At 44.2% G+C, this 12,875-nt stretch overlaps 1 pseudogene; it reads left to right on the top strand.

The window, feature by feature from the left end:
- The first annotated feature begins 11,834 nt into the window (after nucleotides 1-11,834).
- LOC147827183 (cytoplasmic polyadenylated homeobox-like protein 2) lies at nucleotides 11,835-12,875 on the top strand (annotated as a pseudogene).

Raw genomic sequence — 12,875 nt, forward strand, 5'->3', positions numbered from 1 at the left:
CCCAGGCGCTCTGGAAAGGTGGGAGATGGTCCAGCCCGCTGCATTTCCAACCGACTGCCAACATGGAAATACCGCGGCGGGCAAGGTGCTCCTGTAAGTGAATTTAGAAAGGAGGGGAAACTTGAAATGCAGAGAAAACAACATTGAACAAGTTGTGATGAGGACTCAAACTGAGTAGGACAGGTGCTACTGATGCCATTTCCTTGCTGTGTGACTTCAGGCAAGATACTTAAACCCTAGGTGCCTTCATTTCATCTGTAGCATGAAGATAAATGCTTATAAAAATTAGAAAAGGGCCGGGGATTTAGCTCAGTGGTTTCGCCCCCTGCTGCGCAAGCGCAAGGACCCGAGTTCGATCCCTGGTACCCAAAATAAATAAATAAAAAAAATTAGAAAACATGTATATGAGAACTATCTGGGATATTGGCATCTTAACAAATTGCACCTTTTTTTTTTTTTTTTTTTTTTTTGGAGTGCTGGGAATCAAACCCAGGGCCTTGGGGGCCGGGGATTTAGCTCAGTGGTTTAGCCGCCTGCTGCACAAGTGCAAGGACCCAAGTTCGATCCCCGGTACCAAAAAAAACCAAACAAACCCAGGGCCTTACACATGCTAGGCAAACCGGGTGTGGGGCCGCACACCTGTAACCCCAGCACTCAGAAGGCTGAGGCTGAAAGATTGCCATGAGTTCAAGGCCAGCCTGGACTACCTAGTGAGTTCAAGGCCAGCTTGAACTACATAGCAAGACCCTGTCTCAAAAAACAGAAACGAACACATGGTAGGCCAGTGCTCTACCACTGAACCACACCCTAGCCCCTATCATTACTATTGACTATGAACAGCAGGCCTATTTCTTATGCCAGCTTTATGGGTGAAGTCACAAAATTTTATGTATTAAACATAGCAACAAGCTGAGTGGCGTACCACATGCTTGTAATCTCAGCGCTCAGGAGGCTGAGACAGGAAGATCACAAGTATGAGGCCAGCCTGGGCTACATAGCAAGTTCGAGGAGATCCTGTCTCAGGAAAAAACAAACAAACAAACAAACAGGACAAAAAACTTAACCTAAGGTCTTGGAATGTAGGAGTAGCTCAGTGGTAAAATACAGTACTTGCCTAGTGCCCATGAGGCTCTGAGTTTGATCCCCAGAACGTTCACACACACACACACACACACACACACGTGCGCGTGCACAGACACATTTTATCCTAAAGCAATGATTATATGGTAAGCATGATTTGCAATGCTGAGAAACTGAAAACACACGAAAATAGACTTGAAAAAAAAAAGTGCGGGCTGGGGATTTAGCTCAGTGGTTTTGCTGCCTGCTGCGCAAGAACAAGGACTCGAGTTTGATCCCCAGTACCAAAAAAAAAAAGTATGACTATCTTAGAAGACACTGTTACCTGCCACTCATGATCGTTTGCTCCCTGCTCTCTAAGCCTCCAAACAAAGCTGGGAGCTGTGATGAAAAGGCTTTTCCCAGAGCCAGTCCTAGGGAGGAGGAGGGGGCTCGTGTGGTCACATCACCATCTCCCTTTGTTCCAGTGGGTGAGGGACTTTTACAGTAGGAAGAGAGGAAGAACACAGTGAGACATAGGCAACTCCAGGGCCTTTTCATCTCCATCCCTTTCCTCATGGAAGCCACAGTGGACCTGGTGCCAGCATCTGCATACATACTCTGTCCCTTCATCCACGCTAAGGAGGGGAGGAAAGGGGTGCAGTTTCTGCCCTAGGCCTGAGGAAGTTTGGGCAAGCTGCTGGTATCTAAGGAAAATAATTCTATTTTCTTTCTTTCTTTTTCTTTTTTTTTTTTTTTTTTTTTTGGTTTTTTGAGACAGGGTCTCACTCTGTAGCCCAAGCTGGCCTTGAACTCGTGGTTATCCTCCTGCCTCAGCTACCTGAGTGCTGGGATTAAGCATGTGCCACCTAGCAGGAGATTTAGCTCAGTGGCACCATACCTGCTTTGCAAGTGTAAGGTCCTGAGTTTGATCCCTGGTACCAAAAAAAAATCTAATTTTTAAAGTTCCATTTTCTTCTCAACATAAAGTCATAGAATAAATTAACATATATACAAATTTTAATCTATATTTTTTAAATTGTAAACTATATTAAATGTAATTATGGAAAGCCTCAGAAAGGTAGACAAGGAAAGGAAATGGACTCTCCTCTAGAGCTTCCAGAAAAGAACCCAGCCCTGCTCACATCCTGATTTTAGCTCAGTGTCATCCAAGCTTCCAGTCACAGAACAGTAAAATAATAAATCTGAGCTGGACACGGTGGTACACACTGGTAATCCCAGCACTCTGGGAAGCTGGGGCAGGAGCATCATGAGTTTAAGCCTAGTCTGAGCAACTCAGAAACTTAGCAAGACCCTGTCTCAAAATTTAACATTTTCTGAATGGAGCTGAGGATGTAGATCAGTGCAAAGACTTTGGGTTCAATCCTCAGCACCAAAAGAAAAATATTGTTCTGTGTTCAGCCACTAAGGTTTGTGATACTTTCTTAGAGGACGAACAGAAAATGAATACAGGTTTTGGTGCCACCAAATCAGATGCTAGGAAGTGGCAGGAAAAATTCTGAGGTGCATGATTTTTATAAGCCTAGATTGCCATGAACAGACCATTAGCAGAAATGGGAATATTAATGATCGGCTAGTGAAGGCTATGAAGAATCTGGGGAGTGTGGGAAAGAAAATACAAACCAGCTAAGAGAGTCCCTGAGTGGTGGTGAAGAGACTTGGCAGAAATACGGATGTTGAAGCAGCTGCTGATGAGGGCTCAGAAGGAAGTTGTGAATATGTTACTGGAAACTGTGCTCTGCAGTTACATAGAAAGCAGAACTTGGGCTGGGGATGTAGCTCAGTGGCACGATGCCTGCTTGGCAATCCCAAGATCCTGAGTTTGATTCCCAGTCCTGGAAAAAAGAAAGAAAGGAAAAAAAGAAAGCAGAACTTAACAAACCATTAACATGACTCTAGAGCTGAGGAGACTTCCAAGCCAAGTGTTGTAGGGTGTGGCCTGGCTTCTTGCTGCTTATAATAAAATGTGAGGGCACAGGATATATTGAGAAAATAACTGCTAAAATAGCTTCTTTTCAGGACCTGGTGAGTTGGGGAAATACCAGCATATCCAGTTTGCAAAAGATGTTAAAAAGTCAATGTTTGCCGGGGATTTAGCTCAGTGGTTCTGGCGCCTGCCTTACAAGCACAAGGTCCCAAGTTCAATCCCCGGTACCAAAAAAAAAGGGAAAAGAAAAAATATGAGAAAAGGAAAAAAATGGAAACAAAGTCTTTGCAAATAGGGAAGGGTGGAGGGGGTGAAGGGAGGGCGGGGGAAGGGGAAAAAATAAGAATCAAGATACTCATGTAATGGTACAAGATCCCAATGATGAATGCAACTGTATTTTATACCGAAAATGTACCAATAAACTTAATGGGGAAAAAAATGTGAATGTTTACTGTCAGGAAAGTTACGTGTTAGAGAAAAAGCTAACGATACTGCTCATATCTCAGTAAGATCAAAAGATCAGAGTATTCTCTCACATAAAAGGCTTTTTGAAGAGATTGTGTGATTCTCTTATTCCCTCAGCTACCACAGTGGAAGCCAAAACTAGAAATGGGTTATCTAGGGAAACTCTTCAAGGGAATCTTTTGTCTAACGGAGTGAATCCCCAGGACATACACAAGAGACCCACAAAGTTGTTGAGAATTTAATACCAACAGAAACACTGGAGCTTGAACTAAAAGGCATAGAAAGAATATGAAATGAAGGAAGACTGTAGGATCCCCCAAATCCTGCAGGCAGAAAACAGGTTGACAAGGCTACATAGCTGCAATCACATGCTCCCTGTTAGGAAGGAAGAAAAATATCTCCCTCAGCGGACAGGCTGCAAACCCAATGAGTAGAGTTCACACCACAGGTTAGTCCCAGGTCTGGAAACCTAATGGAATTTGGCTTCATTTTGAATTGTTCAGGACTGACTGCTCTATTTCTTCTATTTCCTCTTTCTGTGTAGAGCTGCTGTCCTATGTCAGTCCTACCACTGTATTTTGGGAGTAGATAGTTTGTTTTCTAGTTTCCTGTGTCCATGGATGGAAAGGGATGTGGCCTCACAGTAGAATGTGTATGACAAGTCCCCTCCAGTACCTAATTTGGCTAATTTTGAAGCAGTTAATTTTGTATAAATCTGAGCTTGTCAATTCATAAAGTTGAAGAATGAGATCACAGACAAAAGGAGGGTGTTGGAAGAGTATTTATTGGAAATATGAAGAAGAGAAATAGCTGCTTTCACCAGCAGGGAATTCCAAATGGCAGTCCACATTGTTTTCTGTGTCCTCCTCTTATATGAATAGGCAGAGCAGGTTGGGGAGCTCATTTCAAAAGAAAAGTGTTCAAAGGAAACCAGTTATATTGCATTTCTAATGTTTCTGGAAGTCTAGACTGGAGGTAGGGAGGAACTTCAACTAACTTAGCATACTCTGCATACAAACCTTCTTCCTGCGAGGAAAGGTCCTTATCTCTCCACCCCTCTACACCCCCCCACACACACTGGGGATCAAACTTAGGACCTTGCACTTACAAGGCAGGGATGGGGCCACTGAGTTAAATCCCCACCAGCCCTAATATTTTATTTCGTTTTTCTTGTGTTTTCTTCTTTTACATAGTTAGTTCTTCTAACTAAGCTTAACTTGCTGTTTGAATTAGCTCTTAACTGGGTATATGCTATTTTCTTTTATCCAGCTCTATCTTAGGCTGTCCTAAGCGAAATAGCTAAACTATCACAATTTCAATTTTTGTGGTGATGAGATTTGGATGAATCCCTAACTTTGAACTTTGATACTTTAATGAGTTCAGACTTTTGGGAACCTTGGAATGAGAGAATATATTTTGCACATAGGACAGATATCTATGTTGGGGACGGTTAGCAAACCATGGCAAGCAAAACAATGGCCCTTCAAACATGTTCATGTCCTTAAACCCCAGAACTTGTGAATCTGCTACCTGACATGGCAAAAATGGGCTTTGCAGATGTGATCAAGATAAGGATCTTGGGAAGGGAAGATTATCTTGGATTAACTGCATGGGCTTAGTGTAAACACAAGGGTCTTTTAGGTATAAGAGGAAGATAGAGGAGAGAAGCAGAGGGAGGTTTTACTAATGAAGAATGATCAGAAAGAGATATAGTTTTGTTGGCTTTGAAGATGGAGGAAGGGGGTAATAAACCAGGAAAGCAGGAAGGTTCTAGAAGGTGGAAAATGCTAGGAAATTGACCCTTAGAGTCTCTAAAGAGAAACAAAGCAGGCAACAAAGGGTAAAAAACTGGAAGCAAGGAGTAAAATCAAGAGGCACATGCAATAACCTAAGCAAAAGAGGATACCAGGCTGAGTGAGCCAGTTGAAGTAGGGATGGAGAGAAGCAGGTGGAGTAGATAAACATACGTGCAGTACAGTCCCTGGGACATGGTGATAATACCTCTGGTGGAGGAGAGACAGAATAGTCAAGACTGACATCCATATTTCTGGTTTAAGCAACAGGGCAGAAGGTGGAACCACTGACTGTGTAGACCATATAGGAAGAGGAACAGGTTTGTGGGTAAGAAGATAATTTCATTTGGGACATGGCCAGTCTGTGGTGTCTGTGGATTATTCAAGAGGCAGTTGGATAAGTAGGTCTCAGGGCCTGGGGAAAGCAAATGAGTTACAGTGAAAGTCAACTGAATGGATGAAATGGCCCAGGAAGAGTATGGGGAGTAAAAAGGGAAGGACAAGACAGGACCTTGAAGAATGCTAAGTAAGGGTGTTCCGAGAGAAGAGACTTACAAAAGGGCCCAGGAAGGAACAGTGAGAGAGGCAGGAGGAAACCAAGAGAATATAGCTCATTGTGCCAGCACTGAAGCTTATCAGTGTTGGACCAGAACCAGGGAAGAATCAGATGGAGCAAGGGTGTTATGATTAGATCTAAAATGTCCCCCAAAAGTCTTGTATTCAGAGGTGGGGCCTGATCAGAAGGGGTGAGTTACTGGGGGTGTGACCTAGAAGGGTATATTCTTTTTGCCAGCTCCTCTTTTTTCTCTCTGCTTCCTGGCTGCCGTGAGGTGACCAGCTTTCTTCTGCCTAGCCCTTTCTGCTCTGGACCCGGCTAACCATGGACTGACCCCCCAAACCATGAGCCAAAACAAACCTCTCTTTAAGTTATGGGTGCCAGGTATTTTCTCCCACAACAGGGGACGAATAATATACAGGGTCAGGCCTAGCAGTTTGGAGGGGTCTGGAGGAGCTCTGCCCTATCTGGAGAATGAAGCATAGGTGGGAAGCAGATGTTTGGCATTTCCTGCCTAGGTACCTGAGCACCGCCTGAGTCCAGGTGAGCCAACCTGAGGCCGGAGATTAGAACATGGCCCACCATTGGGGCAAGTAGGTGTGACCCGTCAATCACGAAGATCCAGCCCCAAGCCCTGCATGTGGGACCGATCAGACAACGCTATCTTCTGACATCAAAATGGGGGATGCAAAAGACCGTGGCCCATAACTTTGTGGCCACTGTAAACTCTTTCAGTAGCCCCAGTCTACACTCTACAGAACGTACTCCTTTTCCCACCTTTAATAATGTAAATAATGTAAAACCTCACTACCTTTTGTGTGTTTCTTGTCCTATTCTTTGTTCAGGGCAAGAAACTGGAAAGGATCAGCACCCCAAGCCCTGGTAACAAACCTGCTTGGGACCGAGGCTCAGCCTAGAATGGACAGCTGTTTCCAAGAAGGGGCCCAGTTCCTCTCACATGCTGTGATACCTCCCCCGCTTCAGTTTTGGGGATTGAACCCAGGCCCTGAGCTGCATCCCCAGCCCTCCTGCCTCAGCCTGCCAGAGTGCTGGGATTACAGGCACGGGCCACTATGCTTCGGTTCACGTGCTCTGATTAAGAGATCCATCCCTTGCTTCCTGGGCCTTACCAGCTGCAACTTCTCTTCCTTAGCAACAAAAAGGGATCCACCGTCACCTACTCTATTTTCTGAACACGTGCCCTGTTCCCTGTCCTTGCTTACCACCTTCCTTCTGTCTGAAATAAATGTCCAAAGCTTTCCGGGCGCTGTGTTAAGCATTGTACGGACTCAAAAAGGTACTGGTATTCTCCTCATTCTGCAAGAAGGGTCACAGGCTGGAAGAGATTTGCCCAAGATCACACAATCAGTATGTGGTCGAATTGGTATCAAATTCTAGCTGAATCCAAAGCCTAGGTCTTAGAAGCTATTATACTAGAAGGCATGATCTCTCCATCATTGAGTTCTCAGTGCTTGCTTGATTGGCCTCTCTCCCCTTCCTTCTCCCTGGAGCTCCCGGAGAAAAGTTTTTTGTTTTGTTTTATTTTTACTCAATTTGTGATTGTCTGAATGATGTGCTGTGGACGATGACCATTAGGTGGCGCCAGAGCACCGCCCAGCCAGATTCACAGCGACCGGGGAGCGAGACCAGCTGGGAAGCCAGAGGTCATTGTCCTCCGGCTTCAGCCCTCCATCCTATCAAAACTGAGGAGAGAGATTGGAAGGTTAGCGTCTGGAGGTCTGAGGGGTGTGAAATAGATTTTCCCAGGCTTCAAGTCAAACAGAAGAGTAGAAATGCTTCTCTGAGAAAAGTTAGGACTAGAAAATAAAAACCTGCAGCAAGCTCTCCCACCGCAACCCATTCATTTTTTTGTGCAGAGCCCAAAACCACCACTCTGTGCTGTAGTCTTAGCGGAATGGAAGGACGTGCACACAAGCGGGACTGACCCCAAACCCCAAAGTCCCCAGTGGGCCCACAGGTGTGTGCTCTTAGGAAACACTGCGTTCCTCTGAGCCTCGGTTTTCTTGTATATAAAATGGGCATCATCGAGGGACCTGCTCCCGAGTGGTTATGAAGGATTAGCGGGGTTCAAGCTGGCCATTTAGCCCGCGCTGCCTCTAAGAGAGAGTGATCGAAGCACTCACAGCAGGGATTCGGTGCTCAGGTGTTCAGAGGCCCCCAAGGAGACGGCAGACTGTTACAAAAGGTGTGGAGTCTTATTTGTACAGTTTGCAGTAGTTACAAATTTACCAAACCAAGAATCTCAAGTGGGGCATAGGTCCGTAATGCTAACACCCTGGGAGGCTGAGCCCGGACGATGGGCAAGTTCCAGCCTAGTGGCTTGGCAAGACCCTGTCTCAAAATTTAAAAATAAGGGCTGGGGAGTTAGTTCAGTGGTTCTGGCGCCTGCCTCACAAGTGCAAGGTCCTGAGTTCGATCCCCGGTACCAAAAAAAAAAATTTTTTTTAATAAAATAAAAAGGGCTGGGGATGTAGCTCAGTGACAGAGTGCTTGCCTAGCATATGTGAGCTCCTGGGTTCAATCCCCAGTACTGCAAGGAAAGAAAATACAAAGGTCCTACCTGTGGTTCCATGAAAGTAAAACCTAACTAGGAAATAATCAGCCTTGAAAACTACAGGTAAAAATGCCAGCTCTAACCAGCCTATCCCTGCCTTAACTGCCATTGCTATTCTCTTACTCAATGGCTGTTCTGTAAGTCAATGAAAGCAAAGATAGGCTCCTTGGGGCTGGCATTTTTATCTCCAATTTTCAAGGCTGATTATTTTCCAGTTAGGTCTTATTTTGAGGGAAAGAGGTAGTACTGGAGTAGAAAAAGGTAACAGGTCCTTCAATTCATGAAATTATCCCTTAAGTGAATGCAAAATGAAAAGCAGTTAAACATTTGATAAGAAACAGCCCTTGAAGTTGCCACAAGGATTTCCGACAGCGGAGAACATGACTAACATGTCTCAAGAGCACCGGGCTGGGGCATGGTGTGTGGTAGAGAGCGTGCTTGACCTGTGTCAGTAAAACACTGTGGAATCTCAGGTGCAGGCCTCCTAGAACCTGTGAGCAGGAACCAATTAAGCTTTGATGCCACAGTAGCTACAGATTTTTTTTTTTCAGTATGGAAATTGAGCCCAGGACCTTCACACTAAGCTACATCCCCCTCCCTTTTTAATTTTTTTAAATGTCAAAATAGGGTTTCACTAAGTCACTAAATTTCCCAGGCTAGGCTTCAACTCACAATCCTGTCTCAGCCTCCCAGGGTGCTGGTGTTATAGTCATGCATCACAGATATCAATCACCATGCCCAGCTTGGTTTTTTGTGTGTGTTTTTTTTTAGATAGGGTCTGACTATGTAGCCCAGGGTGGCCTCAAACTCACAATCCTCCTGCCTCAGCCTCCCTAGTGCTGGGACTATAGGCATATACCAGCATGCCTGGCTAGCTTCAGATTTTTTAAAAATGCAAAAATATTTTTATCAAAAGTTGGTGAAAATTGTTTTTATCTTTAAACTATATATATATATATATATATATATATATGTATGTATATAGTTTTTTTTTGAGACAGGGTCTTGCTATGCAGGTCAGGCTGGCCTTGAACTCACTAAGTACCCCAGGTTGGCCTTGAACTTGAGGTGATCCTCCTGCCTCCACCTCCCAAGTGCTGGGATTATAAAATGTATTTTTAAAAATGTGCATAACATACTAGCACAATATCTTTGATATAACAAGTACTCATTAAATATTATAAACACATAATAATTATGTATTAATAATATAAAATATAAATGACAGATATTATTGTTATATTTATTAGGGTTCTCAAGAGAAACAGAACTGATAGGATAAATAGATAATGTAAGAGATTAATTATGGGAGCTGGTTCACTCAATTATGGGGCCAAGACATCCCATAATATGCAGTTGCCTGGGGAACAATGGGGGTGTGTAAGTCTCTGAGTCCAAACGTCCAAAAACCAGGAGCTCCAATGTCCAAGGGCAGGAAGTGGATGTCCCAGCTCAAGATGGGAGAGAGAACTCTTTTCCTCTTTTTTGTCTACTCTGACTGCCAATGGACTCACTGGTGAGGATGGATCTTCTTCACTCAGTCCACAGATTTAAATGCTAAACTCTTTCAGAAACATCCTCAAAGACATGCTCAGAATAATGTCCCATAAGCTCTCCGAGCATCCCTTAGTTCATCAGCTGACACAGGAAATCAGCCATCACACTCACTAATAAGTAGTAATCCCTCTGCCCCTTTTCATGATTGTGCCATTTATTTATTTTCTCAATTATAGACCTGACACATAACAAATTCTCAAAAAATATTTTTGGGATGAAAAGAAGATTTTTGAGATAGGGTCTTGCTATGTCATCCAGGCTAGCCTCGAACTCACAGTCCTCCCTCAGCCTCATGAGTGCTGGGATGATAGGTGTGCGCCACTTTGCTCCACTTAGATGAAAAATTAAACATAGATCAGTCATGATCTCTAGACTAATCCAGTTTATTGAGCCTGGAGAGGCTTTCTGGGTGTTCTGTCTGTTTCTTTTTTGGTGTTGCTGGGTTTGAGCTGTAGGTTCTGCACATGCTAAAGCACATAGCTGCCACTGAGCTGCGACCCCAGCCATTGGGAGACTTCTGGAGTAGACCCTTGAAGGACCCACAGGAGTTAGCCAAGGAGAGCCACACTGCTGCAGGAAGTAAAACAGTGCCCGGGGCAGACAGCATGCTCAGTACATATTTTGGAAATAAGGAAGGGGAAGAGGAAGAAAGGAAAGAAGGAAAAGGGGAAGAAAGAGAAAAGCAAAGAGAATGACAGAAAAGCTCAAGGAGGGCTGAGGACCCGTGAGATGGATTGAGGTACAAAGAGGATATCCAGCAAACTCTTTCTCCTTTTTTTTTGCTATCGTGGGCACCAAACTCAATGTCTTCACACTGAGCTGCACCCCAGCTTTATTTTTATTTTTATTTTTATTTTGGAGACAGGGGCTGGCTAAGTTACTATATTGCCCAGCCTGGGCTTGATCTTGCAAACCACCTGCCTCAGCCTCCCAGAGTGCTGGAATTACAGGATGCGGCACTACATCCAGCTGAATACAGTTTTTTAGAGAGTTGATATCAATACATTTTGTCACCATAGTCCTCCCAGCTTTCCCAAAGTTCAGTACACTTCTGTCTTTCTTTTCTTCCTCAGTGCCGAGGATCCAACAACCCTGGATATCTGTGCATGCTAGGCATGCATTCTACCACTAAGTCACACCCTCAGTCCTTTTTGTTTTATTTTATGACTGGGTCTGGCTAAGTGGTCCAGACTGGTCTTGAACCTGCCATCTTCTTTCCTCAGTCTGAGTGGCTAGGATTAAGGCAGGCACCATCACACCTGGCTTCCATGCTTCTGACTTAGCCCTCAAGCCCTGATATGAGCTCTGCCAAGGCAAAGACTGCACCTGTTTTGTCCTCTATGATACATACCTAGTATAATAAGAAGGCATGAGCTGGGGATTTAGCTCAGTGGTTTTGCTGCCTGCTGCGAAAGTGCAAGGACCCGAGTTCAATCCCCGGTACCAAAAAAAAAGAAGGCATTCATTAGGCCAGGGATTTAGCTTAGTGGTTCTGCCACCTGCCTTGAAAGCGCAAGGTCCTGAGTTCGATCACTGGTACCAAAAAAATAAAAAAAGGTACTCAATAAATGTTAAATTCTTAAATTAGGTTGAATTCTACTTCTGGTAATGGTGGAGTTAGATTGTTTCAAACACTCCCTAGATAACAACAATAAAGTTCATTCATAATATTTAATGACCAAAAAATGAACTGAATTAAAGGAACAGGAAAGTGACCAAAAGTAGATAAAAACTGGAAGGGAAATCGGTTTTTAAAGTAAAGGACCCATACTGGGTGTAATATACATTTACATAGTCCACACTCACCTCACCTGGGACAGCAGTTCTCAGAGCGACCTTGGAGAGCAGTGTTACTTGGAGGGGGTACACTGGATATTTGACATGGCTTCCAAAGGATCTTCAGGCAAAAAAGATGATCTTAAAGCACAAGAAAGACAACGTGGAAGATGGAAAACAAGACCTCCACACCGATTTACAGAGGATGAATTACAGATTCTGAAACAAGCATTTGAACAGAATCCTTACCCTACTTTCACAACCAAGCAAGAACTTGCCAAGCGACTTCACTACCATTTGTATGTCATTCAGAATTGGTTCCAAAATAGAAGATACAGACTACCACCTAGAGAGAAAAAGAGAATCTTTGCCATTTGGAAATTAAATGGGTTTTGTGTCAAAAGGTTTCAGCCCCTGGGGTCCCCAAATAGCCAGGTACAATCCGACAACTCTTCCATGAATCAGATATCCTTGCATGACCAGGAGACACTACTACATAGAGCTGGCTACTCTTCCCTGGAAACACAAATGATTCCCAGTGGTCATGCTGGCTCAGGTGACTCTTTGGTCACAGGCATTAACAGGGAGCCAAGATGTCCCCTGGAGTATAAAGGTGCCCCAGCAAGTGGACCTTCTTCCACCTACACACCATATTCATTTACTTATCCTAATACAGGTATGCAATATTTTGAAAGTGCTGGGTCTGAGGCAGGACAAAGCCACCATGCTCTGCCTTTTCTTTCCTATTATGCTTTTACTGGGCAGGGTATAGGCCAGCAGCAAGAAGAGCACAAGGCCCCTTATCAATATTCACTATTTCAAGGACAGCAGCCAAACCACTGGGGATACCATCTGCACCAGCTGTCACAGCCTCAGTATTACCAAGAGAATTACTAGTTGACATTCCAGGGCCAATTTTTGCCATACCAGAATCCAAGTGATTTAGAGCAACAGGAGCCCAATCTTCCATCAGAGCAGCAAAGTAATGAAGGTGCCCTGAGCTCTCTGCTGCAGCAGGCACTTGTGCAAAGAACAAACAGATCTCCACAACCTCTTGGGCAAGGGAAGCAGCAAGTTCATGCAGAGCATTCCAGGTTTGAAATCCAGCACCTTCAGAATGGGGTTTTTCCAGATGTCCACTGCTGA

Source organism: Heterocephalus glaber, unplaced genomic scaffold (genome assembly GCF_053883595.1).
Source record: "Heterocephalus glaber isolate CG9 unplaced genomic scaffold, H.glaber_assembly_v1.0 deba00001452, whole genome shotgun sequence".
NCBI lineage: Eukaryota > Metazoa > Chordata > Mammalia > Rodentia > Bathyergidae > Heterocephalus > Heterocephalus glaber.